The following is a 10,836-nucleotide window of genomic DNA, read 5'->3' as shown; positions in this document are numbered from 1 at the left end:
GGGAGCTGCTCATGCCTCCGCGGCCGCAGGCAGGCTCCACACTGGGACTGGGAAGTAGCTGAGCAGTGGACAATGCTGTGGGCAGAGGCAGCCCAGGTGCACAGCGGCTGTGCAGGGTTGCATGACTCTGTTTTCCCTGAAACAAGGATAGGTATTTGTATTGGATAGGTGGGGTGTTCAGGTTGCAGGAGGATGAACATTCATGCCCTGTTAACACTGGGTGACCTGAAGTCCCTGCTACCCTGCAGCAACCCCTTAGGAAGAAACCCGGCGTACCTGCTGCAAGTGTGTTTTCAGAGTCCAAGGAAACTGCCCGTATATTTGCAGTAACTGCAGAGGTAACGTGCCCACCTGCTTTCCTGGCTTGCTGCTTTCCTCAAGGCAGGCAGGCAGACCCTGAAACCCTGGCCAGCAGTGGGGCCATTGCACCTTTACACTCAGAATGGGCTGGTTGAAGGCTTAAACTGGTGTGTACCTCCTGCCTGGCTCAGACGTGTTGGAGCCATCCAGGCATGTACGTGCTGTGCTGGCCTTCGTCCTCTGTGAAAAGTACCCATCTTTTAGCAGTACCACCCATGGTGTGCTAGGCAACTGATTTATTTATAATTAATAACTTTCAAGCCCTCATGGGCAAGTTCTGCTTTTGCACATGGAGCACAAGGATTTGTAAATTTGGGCCAGGTCTAAACTCTGCCTTTTGTTTTCCTGCTAGATTTGTGCCTATCACTGAGTTTCAGGAAAAGGTTATTTCATTTGCATCCATTGGCCTGGCTGAATAGCGTCTTTTACGTGACTGCACAGAGATGGATCGTCTGGAGATAGACGGTCTCTGAGACATGTGGCCTTTCATCCCCTGGGCTCAGAGGCTGTGTCAGGAGTGGCTGCTCGGTGACATCTGAACCCCAAAGGCCAAGAGATCACAAGGCCATAATGTGGAGAGAAGGCACTAAAAGTGTCGCTGCCATTGTCCTCAGAGGAGGGGACCGTGCCTGCAATCACATTGTTCATGGGGCAGGAGAAAGGGCCAAATGTTGCAGGGGTGGGGATGCCCCACTGCGTTTTGTAATGCCTGATACCTGGTGGTGGCGGGTGTCTCTCACCCACCCCAAGGACGGCTGTGAGGACTCATTGCCTCCAGGACCAGACCCACCACCAAGGATGCGGAGTTCCAAGACAAACCTTCGTCTCATTATCTTGATGTCAAAATACATTACCCAGAAAGTACTAAAGAGTGACATTACCTCCTGCTGATTTACGGCAAGGTTTCCAGGGTCTCTCAGAAATGCATATGAAGACACATTTACACTCCCTAGTGGCGAGGAAAACCTGACACAGTGGCAGAGAGCAGAAATACTTCGGCAGGGCTGAAAGCATAACTGCTGTGCCTCCACTGCAGCACCTGGAAAAAGCCATTATAAATAGCAGCCTTTCCCCAAACAGTGCTCCCAGGCCGAGATGCTGGGGTACCTGATGCAGAACCAGAAAGGCTCTGAAAGATCTCAAACCACAGAGCAGATGGGTGCAGCTGAGAGGGAGAGGATGGATGAAACCTCCTCCCAGTAGCAGTGACTGAGGCCAGGCTGTGGGGCGGCTGCAGCGGTCTGGGGACCACCGGCGTCACTGGGCTTGTGCTGCAAGCGTGCAAACACACCCCTGGCAAAAGGGAGTCTGCCCAGGGTGGTGTAACGGCAGAGCTGTGTGTGAGCAGAGGGTTCTGCCCCAGGGGGTCAGCATTTGTGTTGATGTTTGAGGTAGTTTGCTCCTATTCATTTTGACTGGGGTAAATAACTTGAAGTCAATATACCTACTCAAACAATTATGTCAGCATAACTGATCAGAAGACAGCCTGTTAAACTGCGGCGCTCGGCGTCTGTAACAGGTAGAGATAAACTGAAGATATTAAGTGAGATTTTGGGATTATTGAGCCTATATGTATGATTCAGAGTAACGGTATCTCATGTTATCCTGCCAAACAATGTCATGTTTCCCAGCAGCATGGCTCTGCCTTGTTGTGTTGGGTCGAACTGCAGCTGCTACAACAGGCACAGAGTGGTCAAACTCAGGAAGATGGGCCAGAAAGCGTGTTTCTGTAAAATCACTGGAAATGCTCTGACACAATGTGAAGTGGGCTTAGGATATGCAGTGGGGACAGATGGGACTTAAATGAGCGGTAAATAATGTCCTGATGTCCCCCACAAATGTGTTTGCTAATTGCATCCAGGGATTTAATCAAGAGCCAGGTTGATGCCTGCTGAATCCAAGGGGCTCTTCCCATGCCACTGGGCTACGGCCAGACCCTGGGGTGATGAGGAACGTGGTTTCAGATGATGGCAAAGGGGTATTGCAGGTGTTGAGCTCTTTCCTTCCCGTGGCTTTACGGTCAGGGTGGAGTCAGGATTGCAGGAAATAAACCCCCGAGCTCGGTAGTTTCAAACAAGTCTTTGCTTAGAGTCAGCGTATTTGTATACCCTCCCTCCAACATGGATGCTCACATGGGAGAAAAATGCTGCTTTCAAAAAAAGGAAAAAAAGGAGGATGCGGCTGCCTGATAGCACATCCCTGGGCTTTTGCTGTCCATCTTCTCTAGCAAACTCTGTTTGTTTTGTCAGGCTCTGTGTTCTGTCCAGGTCCCTTCAAAAGATGCCTGAGGCAGCTCTGCATAGGAACATGTTTTCCGTACTCCTCATTTCTGCAGGAAAATGCCCTCCATTTGGCACAGAGGCAGCGTGTTGTGCAAATGCCCTGCTCCACACTAGTTCCTTCCCGGTGCTCCAGCGTCGATGCCTCCCTGGTGATGACTGAAAAGCTTGCCTGCAGAACAACAAGGTCTGTCAGCAGATTATTAGAAATTGAGGGGGACCTCCATGTGAGCTTGCTTTGTGGTGTGGTGATCTGCTCTGATGGATGAAGTCAGCATTAATCCACTGCCGCTTGCCTGGGAGATACTTTGCTGCCAGCGTGGTGTGAGCACTGTCCCTGCCCAGAGACCAAACGAGGACCAACGGTGCCAGCCAGGAGCAGACAGCAGGGAGGTGATGTGAATTGTAACCTCCAGAAAGACCATCAGTGCTTAATAGAAATCCATGATACCAACTGGCATGAAAGCAGTGCTGCAGTCAGCCCAGGTCAGCTCTAGGCTGTACAACATGCTGTGGAGGTGAGAAGGCAAAGCAGTTTTGGGTCTGAGGGGTGGAGAAGACTGCTGTATGCACAGCTGAATCGGAGGGTCCCTGGGGAGGCTTTGGGAGCTTGTACAGGAGTGGTGGGCACCAGGATGGCATTGGCAGCCATGACAAACCACCCTGAATCGAACTGAACAGCCGAGTAGGCATGGCAGGATTTGTGATTCATAGTGAAGTTGCTGCGACCGGCTGCTCTGGCAGAGAGGTTGGTTGCTCCCTCGGTTAGCAGCTCCCTCAGTTAGCAGTCTGGGAATAATTTACTGCTCACTGGAGACCTAGTAGCCCAGAATGGCTTTAAAGTGAGACTGCAGCTTCTCAGCCATAGAAGCGTGAGGACAGCTATGCTTCTTCAAATGGTGCCTGGCAGAGCCGTGGGAGAGCTGCAGCTCCTGCCCGGTGTCGCCACCAGAGCCCAGCTGTGCCAGTGCTGCAGAAAGGAAGGCAGGAAGGGCCCCAGAGAAAGGAGTTGCTCCTTGAATTCAGCACTGGGAAAACAGCCAGCTCCCAAGGGGTGACCTACAGGTTTGGATGCTGGCTTTTGGCGTAAGTTGGTGTGTGACGTGCTAGAGAGTGCAAGAAGTACCGTAATGGCAGTTGGCACTTTAAAACATCTTGTTGGAATGTCTGCGTGTGGTGCATGCGTGCCCGAGGTCACACGGAGTGTGTCCCAGCTGCGCAGGGCGACCTGGCGGGTGCTGTGCCTGCAGGTCGTGCCTCTGAAGGCGCCAGGACGTGGGGTCTTTGGGAGAGCCCTGAGCCAGTCCCTTCACCTTGGGTGGGTGCCAGCAGCCTGGGCCACCCTGCGGGGCCGGGGCAGGTGGGCTACCGGCTGGCAGATTCTCTCCGGAGTTGATGGGGAGTGATGGAGAGGGAGCTGTTGTGCAGAATCCAGAGCCCTCAGCCAGTCTTCCTCTGTCATTCTTAAGGATGATCCATAGTGTAGTGAACATCACCCGCAACTGAGGCCTAATTATCTTTCTCAAGTGAGTGCACAGCATTTCCCAGGAAGTCTTAAATGAGCACTTAAGCTGTAGTGCTCCGGAGTGCAGCGCTGTGGCTCCCGGCGTGGCTCTGCATCCCGCCACACGTGGGGCTCTTCACAGCCAACTCCCACAAGCACTTTTATCACAGAGTTATTAGGCCATTATGGTCTACGATTGTCTTTTACTGCCTTTGATTTCTTCTGTTGTCAGGCGTGAGGAAAGTGATGTGTAATATGAGCCAAAGTGTTCTTGTTTGTGTTAATCTACTGTTTTAATATATTATGGCTTCCTGCCATTATGCCTTTCTGAGATGCACCCTGGAGTCACTGGCAGAGGTTTTGTATGTGCAGAAGCTGAAAGGCATTTTTCCAGTGGGTACATCTTGTGATAGGCAAAGCTAATCTTCAGGTTTTATCCTCTGTGCGTGTGTGTGCATTGACACTGGTTGTTTCCACTTGAATGTTGACAGTCTCACTGTGGTGTCCCGCCACGCTGCCGATCGCAAGTGTTTTTTCCTCCGGGTTGTTTTGCTTAAGCACCTCCATGCCATGTGTGCTAAAAATACATACCAGTGGTGTTGCAAAAGCTTCTGCTCTTTTCCCCCAGAAGAAAGCCGGTGTCCATGTAACGATGCTTTGTAATGGGGTGCAGCTTACCCTGCATGCTGGCTTCCAGGCTTTTCCCCTTGGGAATCCCTGCAAGGCTTCAAATTGTGCTGAGCACTCAGATCAGAAAAGATGGCAACACTGTAAGTTAAAAACCCCATTGCCAGCATTTCATCTGCAGTCAGGAAGGACCTGTGCCACCATCACTGCAGGGTCCGACGCAGCAGATCGTTGCTGTCAGGTTCAGCCTGATGGATGCACTGCCGTCCCCGCACTGCCTGCCTGAGGAACTGGGGGGGAGCGTGGTGCCTGCTGCCCTGGTGTGAGTGGGGGCAAGCCGTTGGGAGCACCCCGGGCTCCCCACCATGCGCTGCAGAGCCCAGCTCAGGGGGCACAGCAGATGGCCTGGCCACCCTGGGGGGCTCCTGCATCCCTGTGATCTAAGTGCTGTGATTTGGTGTGTTGTGGGGTTTTTTTAACGTTGATGACAAAACTTGAGGGGTTTTTAAAACATTTTAACCTGGAATAAACACGCTGGCAGGTTAAAAACCAGCAAGTCAAGGGGAATTCACAGGAGCGAGCTGCTCCAACAGGCACGGCTCAGGGAAGCTGCTCCCCTCACCATGGGGTGAAGTCTGCCCTGCACCTTGCCGTGGATGTCACAACCTGGCCCTGCAAAAAGCCAGGAGAGAGCAGCAATTCTTGTCCCGGGAGGCTTCCAGCTCTGCCAGCCGGTGGAGGGGAACGGGAAAGCCAGAGTCGGGAGATGGAAGCAGCTCTGCTCCGGGGACACTGCTCCAGCCACCGCAGCTCCTGTGCTGTCTGCCCCGACTTGTGAGGAGGAGCGGGATGACGGTGTGTGAAGAAAAAGTGCAGCTGTTTACGCCCTTTGGGGCTCATGCTGGTGTGTTGTTGAGGCCCACACTTGACTCAAACATAAACCAATAAACTGAGGTGGGTGAAGAAGAGTCTTACACAGGTGGTATGGCCAGGGGCTTCCACCTGAACAATGGGAGGACCCAGAACATCGAATCCTCATGGAGTTCCTCGGCTGAGCGCAGCCACTTCTGTGTCCCCTAGATGCGTGTTGCTGCATGCACTGGGGACCTGGCTGCGGCTGCTCATCAGACAAGGATGCTTTGGCAAATCTGCCAGGCACTGGGCTGGATCACCCAGTGTGCTGGGTCAGCGGGTGATGCCCAGTGCTCACAGCACCGCTCATTGCTTCGGCACAGCCCGGTGTGCACCAAGGCCAGTGGCTTCAGTGTCAGCGCAGGTGGCACCGGCAGAGCCAAAGGTGTCCCTTCACCTGGGGCGGGCTCTGCAGTTACAGCATTTGCAGGAGAAGCTGAACAATGTGCCATGCCGGTACAGCATTGCAGCCCAGCTGAAACCCTGCCACGTGCTTGGTTCATCCTTCAGCTTTTTGTCAGCTTAATGAAATGGTCCCATTTCCTTCTTCCAGATGTGCCCACTGCTAAGTGCCTGGAAAATGCGTTCGCCAGGGAATGATTCCGCAAGTGAGATGGAAATGACCTAGCATGGGCTTCATTAGTCTCAGTATCATCGCTTTTATCTTTTTGCTCTTAAGGTGTCTACCCTCCCAGTGGTCAGCGACCCTCCTGGCCTTCCCTGAGGCCAGCAGCCATCCTGGCGGCACTGGCTGCCGTGGTCCTCACCACTGCCTTCTCCCAGTGTGGGCCCCCCTGCCAGGGCTGTTTGCTACCCATGGCTGGAGCCCAGAGCTCTGCATGGGGAGGGGGCTCAGGAACACACACCAACCCCAGCTTGTCCCTTCATGCCCTTGCCGCAGAGCCTGGGCACCAGGATCTGCTCTGGGCCAAAGCCCAGCCAGTGGCAGCTGTGGGAGGAGCGTGGGACAGGGCGCTTGGGGAGATGCTCAGCCCCATGCCTGGTGGGTGCGTGAGCTGCCATGAGCATGGGGCTGGGGGGCCTGCGTTCCCCCACCCCCCCCTGCTTCTTTTGGGGGGGGGGTCCCCACTGCACCCCAGCCAGAGGGTAGAGGTGGAAAGGAGGCGTGAACAGCAGCATTCTGGGCTTTTTGACACAAAATGCTGAAGAGGCAGGTCTGCTTTTATTTGCACCGGTAGCCACTCAGCAAAGTTAAATGAAGCAGCGTAAATTTAATTAACGGCAGAATCTGGCTTAGTGTCAAGAGAGGGATATGAAGAGAATGAGCGTGAAAACAAATTCTTCTGTGATTTTATTAACCCCAAGGTTAAAAATCAGTGCGAAGGTTAGATTCAAGATAGTAAAACTCACAGTGCCTTTTCACTGGCGATGGCGCTGCAGTCCCCCAGCTGCCCTGTGGACAGCCTGAGGTGCTCCCCGGGGATGGGATGTGGCGGTTCCTGGGGGGCTGCAGAGTGCCCCCACAGCCACCCGCCTATGCCGTCCCCAGAGCTGCATGGGGACAGCTGACCCTGCCCCTGGCTTGGGGGTGGGCAGCGCGGGGGCATGACACTGCTGATGCTGCCGAAAGGGCGAGGGAGGAAAGGGCTGTTCTTAGGGAATTTGGGTTTTAAGAGCAGAACATAGGAATGTGCTTTTGTTTGTCATTTAGTTTTGCATTTGATCTACTTCTGATGAGATTACTTGGGGAGAAAAAACAAAAAGACTTGCCCGTAACAGGGGTACAATGAACTGGCAGCATTCTCCTTGCCATGAGCCCTCCGCTGGAGGAGCCCTCTGCCTCCTCCAGCAGCGCTGCTCGAGGGAATGAAAGTGTGAGAATTTACTTAATCTTACAGTAATCACGTCACATCATGTAATTCCCTGATACAAATAAATGTAAAGTGGTTTCTTTACCAGCCATCTTCAGTGCTGTAATGCGAGTTACAACCAACTGGACCAATTTTTGGAATTTTCTGGGGTAAAGCCATTGGGAAAGGAGAAGGATGGAGCAGCTGAGGCTGATGGCTGCTGTCCTTGCAGGCCCCACCCTCAGTGGGTTTGCCCTGGGTCACGGCCCGAGCCCCCTGGGGAGCGATGTCAGTGGCTTGCTGCAGGCTGGGGGGCTCTGCAGGGGAGCTGCCTTCTCTGAACAGGGCCCAGGGCGTCCTGCCCAGGCCAGCACAGGGTTGTGCTCACAACTTGCCAAGCTCCGCTTACAAATGCGGTTGCACCTGCTTATCCCTCTGGTGAGACCCAAACCCGGCGCCCCCCCCTTCCCAAAGCAGTGCTGGGACTGAAACCCCTGGGGGGAACAGTGGGCACGCATGGGTCCTGCACCCAGGCACCGGCACAGCAAAGATGGGCCCTGCTCCTGTCGCCTCCCCTCTGGAACACTGCTGGTGCTTCCAGCCCCTGCCCGGCAGGGCCAAGACCCTTTCAGGGGGAGGAGGGTGCTCAGCAGGCAGCAGCGCTCAACCCTTTTTCTTCTTTTGCTGTCCAGAGCAAAGCCGTGTCATCGCCTTCTGTGCAGGAGCTATAGCGTTACCAGATACAAGCGCAGTGCTCTGTTTCGGCCAGCCTGCATAAGTATAGGATTTTTCTTTATGGAAGACCTTAAATACATGCCAGAGCCCTGAGTCCCTGCCCCACAAGGATCTCTGAGCAGCAGCAGCCAAGTCGATGGTGTGTGCATCGTACCGTGCATGTAAGGAGGAGTAAAGGTTAATGCACTGGAAAGTCTGTGTGAGAGGAGGCCTGGGAGAGGCAGTTTGTACGAGGCTCCGCTTGAGCAATCATCTGTGGGATAATGAAGCTGCTTCTCTCCCTGCTCTGCTTTGTCCCTGTTCCATGACACCCCGTTCCTGGCCTAGCTGTGCATGTTGGGCTCCTAGAGGAACCTGCCAGATCTTTTCTCCAAGCACTTTTTGCTGACGCTCGCCAGATCCTACATGCAGCATAGTGGTCCCACCGGAGCCTGCCTGTGCTGGGCCCTGCTGCACCCTGACGTGGCAGTGCCTACATGGGCCCCAGCAGCTCCACTCCTCCCAGCATGCGGGGTCGGGCTGCACTGAGCAGCCGGACACTGGGAAGGCACCTGGAAAAAAACAGGAACTGTTCATCGCACAAGGAAGCAAGAGCATTGTTTTCCTCCTTTTATTGAACTTTGGCAAATAATATGTGTGTGTGGGTTTTACATCAATAGCTATAAATAAAAATTTGAAAGCAATGTAATACTCGTCATTAAGATAAAGGACATCTATTGGCACAAATCATTGAGTAAAAACCCTTTAATGATAAAATAACATTCACTCTTTAGCTACTTCATTTGTCTGAAAAACTCAGCTTACACTCAGTTCAACATATCACCTTCCACAAAGTTAAAAAATGACATAAAATGACATAATAAAATATACCTTAAATTTCATAATACAAGTACCTTGGCAAATTTTAGCAAGCTGGACCATCTACTGTTGGCCACAGTAGTGAACATTGCCATTGTCTCACATACCCCTCCTTGCCTTTGGACTGAAAAATGCAGGTGAACTCAGCATGTAGGTATTACAACAACTGCGTGCAGTCTGAGTAGTGTTGGGATCTGCCAGCATGAGTTGAGTCTGACGAAAGAAGTATTGAGTCTGCTTATTGCGGAAGAACATATAAAGCTTTCTGGAAGATTAAACGCTATTACAATCGTTGACTGTCTTACAAAAAAAAACCCACAAAGCCTATTCAAAATTCTTGTATCTGTCACTGTCTTTGGCAGATAAATAAGAAAAAAAAACCCCAAACAATCCAGACTATATTACAAAGCTTTCATTCTCATAATCTACCATATAAGGCCAAATAAAAATATGTTTCTTTGCACTAATGAAAGCACATTTCTAATATATCCTTAATGACAGACAATATAAACACTCTACCGACGTTACTTGAGATGCCTCATTAGAAGACTGCGACTCTCGTACTCTTATCCCCAAGTGGCACTCTTCTGTGCAGAGTGAGGTGTATTTGGTAGTTGGTTTGGCTTTATGTCCAGTGCGACCAGCAGGTCAGGGTGACACCCCACGTCCGAAGCCAGACCCGGGCAGACAAGGCAATCAATTTGCCAGCCCACTAGCAGTGCCATAAAGCTGCGGGTCTTGAGAATGAGACTGGTTTGTGCCATGGTGGGGGTGGTAAACTGAGGGAGGTGTAAAGCCTTTTAATACATCTGGACCCAGAGCCGAGGGCAGTGGGAGATGGGGCCTGCACGGTGCTGGCTCTGGTGGGCGTGCAGCAGTGGGGGAGCCGCTGGCTGGCACAGGCAGGAGTAATGCCGGGGGCCCAGCTGTGCCATCCTGCAGCAGCCTCCCCATTGCGACAGGCGACGTGGTGGGCGAGCGCCGCTGACCCCCAGCCACAGCGCCCGCCCCAGCACAACAGGCCAGCTGGTCGGCCCGGGCGGGAGCTGCAGGCCGGGCAAGAGATGCTGCCGGCACTCCCAGCACTGCTGCCGCGGCTGGTCCCCCGTGCCATGCCCAGGGGGCTACCATAAAGCCAAAGTAACTCCTGGTCCTGGGAAAAAACGCACAGTTAGCTCCAATTTGAGTGAGACGTGTATTTCCACGTGACTGGCTTACCGACTGAATTGGCTGGGAAAAAGCTGCTGCCTGGCCAAACTTTTCCTCGAATACCAATTTAACTGGAATTCAGTCTGAGTCTACATTTAAAGCACGGGTGGGTCGGAACTGATCTGGCTCTCAGTTCTTGTCAGTACTTCACTGCGTGAGGCGAAACTGTGCGTGTTTTCACAGCTCACGTGTATACACAACTGCGCCACAACCGCTAACAGATAACAGGCTCCATGCATAAATAAATACCATCAAACGGAAAGGCCTATTTTCAAATGCAAAAAAAAGAAGTTGCCATTAAGAGCCACAATGCATCACACTGCTAAGATTTTGCCTCATGCACAAAAATGGTAGCGTTGATTGGCAGTTGCTAATTATAACACTACACCGTCACACAGAACAATTAGCTGTTCAGACCAAGTAGCACAAATGTAGAAAATAATCTTTTTTTTTCTTTTTTTTTTTTTTTTTCAACAGAGCAAATTAACACAGATTGTTTCTTCAGCAAAATATGAAACTGTAAACTTTGGGCTCATTCTGC

Source organism: Falco naumanni, chromosome Z (assembly GCF_017639655.2).
Source record: "Falco naumanni isolate bFalNau1 chromosome Z, bFalNau1.pat, whole genome shotgun sequence".
Lineage (NCBI taxonomy): Eukaryota > Metazoa > Chordata > Aves > Falconiformes > Falconidae > Falco > Falco naumanni.
The sequence above is the reverse complement of the archived record's forward strand: the minus strand, read 5'-3'. Positions refer to the sequence as shown.